Source organism: Mastigoproctus giganteus, chromosome 4, assembly GCF_048544385.1.
Source record: "Mastigoproctus giganteus isolate SK-2022 chromosome 4, ASM4854438v1, whole genome shotgun sequence".
NCBI lineage: Eukaryota > Metazoa > Arthropoda > Arachnida > Uropygi > Thelyphonidae > Mastigoproctus > Mastigoproctus giganteus.
The window spans coordinates 134,752,873-134,762,109 of NC_143578.1; positions in this window are offsets into that span (position 1 = coordinate 134,752,873).

Here is a 9,237-nt window from a genome sequence, read left to right on the forward strand (position 1 = left end):
CAGGTCTATAATTACTTGTGTCACCCTTTGATCCCCTTTGTGAATTGGGGATATACATTTGCACATCTCCAGTCCGTGGGGATGTTCCCTGAATCCAAGGATTCTCTCATAATTATGGCTAAGGGTTTGCATATTTCCTTTGCTGCCTCCATTAATATAATTGGATAGATCCCATCCACACCAGGCAAATCTGCAGTCCATAGGGACTTCCCCTGTGCTGTAGTAATTATGGTTAAGGGTTTGTTTACTTTCTTTGTTGCCTCCCTTAATATAATATAATTGGATAGATTACATCCACACTAGGCATCTTTTTATGTTGAGTTTCAGTCATTTCACTCCCTGTTAGATTTTGATGAACTTCTGGAATTCCTCTCTATAAATTACTCCTCATGCTTGAATGTAGATGCAAAATACCTATTCAGTTTTTTAGCAACCTGAGCAGGATCATGAACAGTTAAACCATCGATATCAAATGGACCAATGTGATTCCACCCTTTCTACTGTTAATATATGTAAAGAAATCTTTGCTGCTTTTCTTTGCCAGAGATTTCTTGTAATCTGCTTTAGCTTGCCCAATCTCCTTTGTAACTTGATTACAGACTACTTTATATTTACCATAGTCTTCTGTATCACCTGATAATTTATATGCATTCCATGCATTTTTCTTCTCAGCCACAAGTCTCGATAATTCATCTGACATTCATTTAAGTCTAAGCCTGGGACAGTATTTCTTATTTGGTATGAAAAGCCTAGTAGCTTCTCTAATTACCTGATTGCTTTCCATTTACAAAATGTTGTTGGTAACATCATCAGATTGTCCCACTGTATAGAAATTAAAAACTATCTGAGATCACTAAAGTCACTCTTATGAAAGCAAGAGCCCTTCCTTTTACCCATGACAGTAGGTATGTCTAAGTAAATTATCACACTTGATCACTGTCACCCAGAGGACCTTTTACTTGAAAAATCAATGCCGATAATCAGATCAAGAGTATTGCTTTCTCTTGTTTCCTCTCTAATATTCTGATCCAGTAAATCCACAAAATTCTTACTAATGTGTGAGTGACCAACCCACAAGTTTCAATCAATATCTGGAAAGTTAAAATCCCCATTAGAAGATGTTCTGATTAACTGGCCCACTCCATTTTTTTCTGTACTTGTTATACTCATCACAATCATTAGGCCTATAACACACTCCTACTCTCATTTTTGTTTTCCCAGTGCTTATAACATACCAAACTGACTCAGCATTGTACTGGCCATTCATATCAACTGGATGCACTGCCTTAGATTTAATATGCTTCTTATCTAAGAGCATCTCCCCACCCATCCTGATTTTAAAAATAGCATCATATTTCCTATCCAAATACTGAAGCATGCTACCGTTGTTTCATCCATGCATCCCACAGAAGAATGGCTGCTTGCTTCAGATGTTGTCTCTTTGCGTGACCATTCACTGCAGTTTTCAGTTTATCTGATTTTAATTTCTTTCTTAATATGCTTCTTATCTAAGAGCATCTCCCCACCCATCCTGATTTTAAAAATAGCATCATATTTCCTATCCAAATACTGAAGCATGCTACCGTTGTTTCATCCATGCATCCCACAGAAGAATGGCTGCTTGCTTCAGATGTTGTCTCTTTGCGTGACCATTCACTGCAGTTTTCAGTTTATCTGATTTTAATTTCTTTCAAATTTTGCTTCCCAATAATAAAAATAACACCCAAATGTGGTAAATTTTTAACATGTGAAAAAAAAAGTCTCAAGCATGGCAGAGGGTATTTTATTTTAAAAAATGAATTATTCACAATCATGTTCATAATGCACTTAAAAAAAAAAGGATGGCATCAAAAAAAGTGAAGGTGTTAAATTTTTTCATGCTGATTTTAAGGTCATGAAATGACACAGTAGACTGTCGAAATAACGGCACATTTGAGATCGGATCTATACATACAGTGCAGATGTCTTGCATTGGCAAAAAAAGAAAACGGCTAGTCGTGTGATTACCATATTTGTTTACATTCGCCGTTTTCAAAATGAATTCTGTACTACCGCTGTTTTACATTTATTTTAAATTGAAAACCCCTCACTGTGGCTCCTAAAGTTAATAAACCTCATACAGAGAAGAAAAGAACATTAAAGCTCAGTGACAAACTTTGTGGCTGCCTCCGTAGCCAGGTGGGAAGGAGCAGCAGTGCGTAGCACACGCTTCTTGATTAGACCGGGGTTCGAACCCGTCACCACCAAATATGGAGGATGCGGAAAGGTCAGGGAATGACCACCGCATATCCCAGAGCAATATGGCCTTAGTTGCTAATGCTCCTAAAAACCAAACAACAAACAGTGACAAACTCGATATAATCCAAACTATTACATTGGCGTCACCCAGAATGTTAATTCATATACCCATGTGTATTGTGTCTGTAAATTGCGTGCGTTCTCTAGTCGATTTGCCTGTTTTGCTGGACGAAAAACCCCAGTTTCTGGGATAGGAATCTTACTATCTACGCCTGAGACCCTAACTCAGCCATGGAGTGAAAAAAGCCTATAAAAGTTCCACTCGTCATCGATGGGATTCGAACCCAGGCCTTTTCCACCCAGTGTGGGGAAGACGGTGATGATACCACTGTGCTACCCGTGCAGACTAAACTTGATATAAAGAAAATAGAACGGGGCATAAGCAGAAGTGTATTAATGGCAGAATATAACATTGTATCGTCAACGTGGTTTTTTTTTTTTTTTTTTATGTGCAATTAATGAAATTTTGTTCTTATTTGGACCCATTATTTCAGCATTAAATACATTATAAATAAAACTTTCTAGATAATGGCATCTTGAATCCCCGAAGATGCCGTTATTTCGAAAGTCTACTGTATTACCTTATCCCAGGGTGTGTCTGTTGGTTAGAAAGAAATTTACATGCACTTCAAAGGGTTAAAAATCATCACACAACCTTCAAATTCACATCCTTGCAATTATGAAGACACACAGATAGTGGAGTATAACACAAACTAAAATGGGTAAGGGGCACATGAATTTTTCTCAGCTTGTTGCCTAATTTTGTCGCTAAAAAGCATATTACTGTAGATATGAAACAAAAAGTCGAATACTGCTAATATCTCAACAGCAGCAAGTAAGAGTTGCAACAGGTGTTTTGGAGGTGGATAAAAGTATTACATGCCTAATCACCCTTCTTCCTGCACAGCCTAATTGACATTCTAAATAGCACCCAGCTTCTAACTCAGTAACTCTTTTAGGTAAAAAATTTTTAAAGGTATCTTTTTTTCTCTCTTAATATTAGTATTAGCTGTATGGTGCAAGAAAGTCCCTGACCTATGCTTCACCAGCCAAAAATAAATAAATAAATAAAATAAGATACCTATGTGTTTCTCTTCTTATGTAGATACTTATCCAGCAATCTTTGAATTTCCCCAAGATGTCAGCGTCAGCTGCCTATTTGAAGCAAACTTATTCTTGTAATTAAGAGTTAGTTGGCTCAAAACTTCTTATAATCCAGTCTAAATTTCTTCCCCTGTAATTTGAATTTATGGCGTTTAATTCTTCTGGACTACATTTCTCGTTCCACAACTTAGGTATGTGCAATACAGGGAATCGCCACTGCAGCAGAATAATGAGCACCTGTAGTTTCCCAAATGAAAACATTGTATTAATTAATGGGCATTTCCTTAACCCAGTGGTAATGGTGGATAACCTGACATGATGACCCTTGAAAAGAACATCCCCATGTGATTCATTAATCAGTAATTAAAAATCTAATTAATAAAAGTTTTTTTCTGCCTCTCTAAATATAGTCAAACTTTTACTGATAGTTTCTGAAGTGTTTTTTGTATAGTTTTCCTACAGAAATTGCACACAAGAACCTGTTAGGTGACCCACCACTGTCTTTTGCAATTATTTGGCTTTTTGCTTGAAGAGTAGCATGATACCAGAGAAGTGCCAATGCTGTGTTTGTTTCAGGTTACTTGTTTTTCTTCTCCCACTGGTTCAATAAGCGTACATATTTATTTGCAAAAGATTTATCATTGTTTTTACAGAGTAAAGATGATAACACAAAACCTAATATTCTCTCCAGGTGGCCACTACACTGCAGGAAGCAAGAATTGTATTTTATAATTTTGCATGCTATGAAGCATGCCAAATTTGAAATAAATCTACAAATGGAAGTAATTAGTAGCATCAAATATATATAATATTTTAAAATTTTTAAATAATACTCATGCATAATAAGCAGAAATATATGCTCATGTTTGAAGTTTCTCTTAAGTGATTGTTTCTATTTTGTCTAAAACCTTTTTTTTTTTTTTTTTTTCAAAATTTTTAAACTTTTTAATTCTTTATTAAAACTTAAAATGTGCATACAATAAGTACTGCCATCCATTAAAAAAAGTTGAAACATTGGCATACACTAATCAGAATTCAAAGAAAAATTACCCAAAACATTTTCTAAAAAAATTAAAGTTGGGTGCCATCACCACTGCTGCATTAATTTAGTTTTAGTGATAGTTATCTTTAATTATTTGTATATCACAGTTATTTATATATTTCTTTAACCACATTTCTCTTAAGTTAAATAATTCTCAGACATTACATATTATACAGAATGACTAATTTCATTTTCTGTTTTCTTAAACAGATGAAACTACAGCTAGTTAACTGAATTAAGTGGAATGAACAATGTTTATTGTGATAAAAACTGAATAATATTTTGCCTTAATCATATTAAATATTAAGGTGATATTACCCTTTTAAAATGTTGTTTGCAGGTAGGAAATTCCTGGAGTGCTTTAATTCTCAAAGTACTGTAAGATATACTGGAAATTATTCATTTTTAAATTCATATTTTGGTTTGTATTTGCTATACAGTTAAACACTGAATGGTAGTTATCCAATACTGTTCATCATTTATTTATTAGTAGACATTGTTTTTGAATATTCATGTAATGGGGAAGAATTAAAACTGATGTATTTCTTTGTGATTGCAAAAATGTTTGAAACAGTTCATGACTTATGTTAGTTATAAATACAGTTTATTTCTTGTAAGCTACATTTTATTCGAAGTGACTGAGCAGAGTGACTTAGTGTGTTTTTAGATATATTAACTTTTCCATTATCTACTTTTTTGGTAACTAATATAATTAAACACGTGAGTATTTTAAATATAGGATACTTAAAAAATTCTGTACACCATTGTTGAGTATGACTTCTGTAAAATGGTATTGTGTATATAGTAATTTGAAAAAATAACGCTGTTTAATTGAATTTGTACAAAACATAAATGGTGAAAAATTCCCAGATTTGTGTACATTCATGTGTTAAGACAGATGATAGTGTATCACCTCTTCTGCTATACATCTTTTCTTAAACTTTGTCTAGATATGAAATGTTTATTAAACTTCTGTAATTGTAGTTATATACAGAAACTTCTGACATATATAGAAAAGTGCTTACTCAGTGATGTTCAGAAATTTAACCACAGTGGGGATGTTAAATACTGTGATACGATATTCCATCCGTCCATTCATTCCTGCCATAAATTTAACGTCAGTGTATTCATGTTTCAACTGGCCATGTTTGTGCTTGTAATTTTAAAAAAAAGGGGGAAAAAAAGTGTAACTTCTGTGCCTATTGAACAAATGTGGAAGTGTTTATCCTAAATTATAGTTGCCATATTTAAATGAAATAAAGGCGTAATTTCAATAATTTCAATTACTCATCCTTTCAATTGCTAAAAGATGAGAAAAATGTGGGGATCACATTACTGTCTATATATGCACATATATCACCATCGGGAACTTCAGCTAAGGAATAACTGCTTTCTTTCAAGTATATACAAGGTGTGATCACAAAGTTCAGGAACTGGAATAATATTTGGGAGGTGATTATCAGCTATTTAGATGGATCTATGAAATAGTCTCCTTGACACAGTATTCAAAGGTTCCTACACTTTGCAACTTCTGGAAGCATTCCTGATAGACCTCCTTTTGGAATTACTAGTTCCTATATTGCATTTGGAATAATATCCTCAGTTGTTACACATCTGCAACCCTTCGGTGGGACTTTTAAGCTTGAGGGGGAAAAATCACATGGAACTAAAACTAAGGAGTATAGAGGATGGGAGACCATGGGGTAGAGTACTTCACAAGAATTTGTTGAATAGAAAGTGCCAAGTGTGCAGATGCATTTTCATGATGCTGGCTGCTGAATATTGCATAATTATTTGGGCCTTGGAGAAGACACAGCATTCCAATGAGGCTTGCCCGTTCTTTTTGAATCGTAGCTGTGCATGCACGATTCATTACCAGTAATGATAAAAGAAACAGTGTGAAACAGCAGCTTGATGAAGATTCTAACATGAAAACTTGCCACTCTGTTGAAAATAAGTGAGAATACAAGACACTTGGCAGGTGCTGTGCATTCCCATATTGTGTTTTAAAATTGATTGATGTATCCCATAAGAAATAGCAACCTTTTGGATAGGCAAACATTAATCACACGTGATAAGATTGCAAACAGAATGAGTTATTGGTTTCCAAAGTTGAAGGATCATCTTAAATGGACGAGTGGCGGCTTTAAACTTTGTGAGGCAAAGTCTTTGAAACACACACTGCATCTTCTCCAAAAGCTTTTTAACATTTTGCTGATTTCTGTTGCACTTTTCCTAACTTGAATCTAAATATGATGCAAATTTGCTGCTCATTTTAAAATTCAAATGAAACATAAAATACCTTCTATTCAGCCCATGCTAATTCAATGCTAATGCATTTTATTATGTCTAGATGAGTAACCAAACAAGTTGCAACTTCAGTATATGAAATTAGTCCCCAAACTTTTTGATCACACCTCATTCAGTAATCCTTCCTCAACTACTGGTTGCCAGCTGTGAATTTGATAAAATGAAGTTTCAAATTTGTGTAATCAACTTGTGTTTTTTTATGTATATTTACTTCGATCCAGTCTTATTAAACAATGACAATTATAACTCCTACTTCCCACAAATCATCGGAGGAGACCTTAGTGGGTAGTGACAGGGAGGAATTTGTTTACATTCTATCCCAGTGGTTCACACTTTTGCCACTTGAGTAACACTTGGAGTTAAGAGATATCTTTGTGGCACACCTAATGAATGATTGCAGCCAAACTTAATGGGTTTTTAATAATCTTATAACATACTTGAAGAAGCTTGCAGCATATGATAGTGCCTGGATACATGGTTTAGGAACCATTGTAGCAGGGCGAGATTTAAACTTGTGGCCCTAAACTATTCACCTGTGACAATATTAAAAAGATTTTTTAAGATGGAGTGAGGCCCTAAACTGTAGCTTGTTTAGCTTTTATGTAAATTCGGCATTGCATTGGAGTCTACCCACTCAGTGTTGTGGTTGTATGTGTTTCTGCCTTTATGTAGATTTTTGCATTTTTGAATAATATATAGGCTTTTCCCAATGTATATTGGACTAGTTTTCAGAATGCTTTGAAAATTACCATTTCGCAATATCAAATGAAAGTATAACCTAGGAGGATAGTCAGTATTTTGCTTCTGTATACAGGTAACCCTTGTATAATACGGTAGTTTGGTTCCTACAAAATCTTGTATAATGTGAAACAGTGTTATACAGAACTAAGAACCAGTGCAAAAAGGGAGGTTATGTTCCAAAAACTAACAAAAATATGCTTTTTTTTTTTCATAACTATCAGAAACTTAATTTTTATAGTAGTAATAACTTAATATTTTAACTTTATTTTTATAATAGTAGTAACTCACGAACTGCACTCTTCAAAGTCACTAATTTTTATGGTTTCAAACAAGCATAAGTTCAATAGCACAATCCTAACCCAGGGATCTCCCAAAAATATACAGTAGATCCCTGCTCTAAATGATATGTGAAAATTGGAAGAATATTTTCCAGTTAGCAAAATAAATATGCGCTTACATACAAGCTTAATTAATACGTACTGTAATGTGTACATACTAATTGACATTTCTGTTCACTGACTTTTTTTTTTTTTTTTGTTTTAAAATTTTAAACAGTAAAAGTGATAGGCAATTAATAACAAAGAACACGGCACACACAAGTTGCAACAAACACGATACGGAGTAATGAGTTTCTGAAAATTTATTTATGTTTTTTATATGATTGAATGGAAGGGGAAACACATTTCACCATAACGTGAAAACCCACAGAATTCGAGCTGTCAGTACTATAGCAAATGGAAGAAGATCAAGTTTACTACCCGTTTATAATTGATTACACTAACAGAAAAGACCAATAAACCGGAAACCACAAATTGTCTTTATTGTTTTATGGTAGTGACCTCCAGAAATGTGCTTTAGAAAAATATCACGAAGGCGATAACAACTAGTGAGTCAACAGCAGGGATTCACAAAGAGGAATGGAAACGTTGAAAATTACATCTAACATAATGGCATGGTTTTCTCAGCACAAGCCCAAAAATACTGTATGCAAGATTTCCGGCAATTCTCAAACTGTGTTAGAGCGAAACCATGTTGTAGAAGTACCGTGTTTTACGGGAGTTGCCTGTATATATATCTTGTTCCACTGCCTTGCTTTATCTTTTTTCTTTTCTATTGTCATTTTTATTATTTTTATGTTCTATAAATGGAAAATTTAGTTTACTGTATTTTATTTAAATGAGGGCTGTTAAATAAAAAATAATTTTTCACAAACAACCACACTGCTTACTGTTTCTAGCTAAGCTGAGGAATTTAAAGTCAAGACATAGCAACTATGCAGTTTACTCATGAGTATGGTGTGACCTTGGCATTCAGTAAAGTTTATGCCTGTTCTGTCCACCTACATAACAAAGGACATGACCCACGAGGAACAGTATGCTGCTCTGAGATTTTGTTTCCTTCTCAAGAAAACATCAGCTATAGCATGTGAAATGTTAAACAAGGTGGTTTGTGTGTAACGATGGATGTGAATCAATTACAAAAATCGGCCATCTTGGAACTCGAACCACTGCTGTAACCATAACTTTTTCTGTAATTGTGAGAGAAGTTCATGATATACCAATAAGGCAAATTTCCATGAATGCTTCCCATTTAGAATTTGTTGTTGTTGGTAACATCATTAGTTGGTCCTACTATATTATAAACTATCAGTTATGAACAGAATTTAAAAACTGTTTGAGAGCACTGTAGTCCCCTTTACAAAATGAAAAACCGTTCTCTTTATCCTTGATGATAATAGTTAC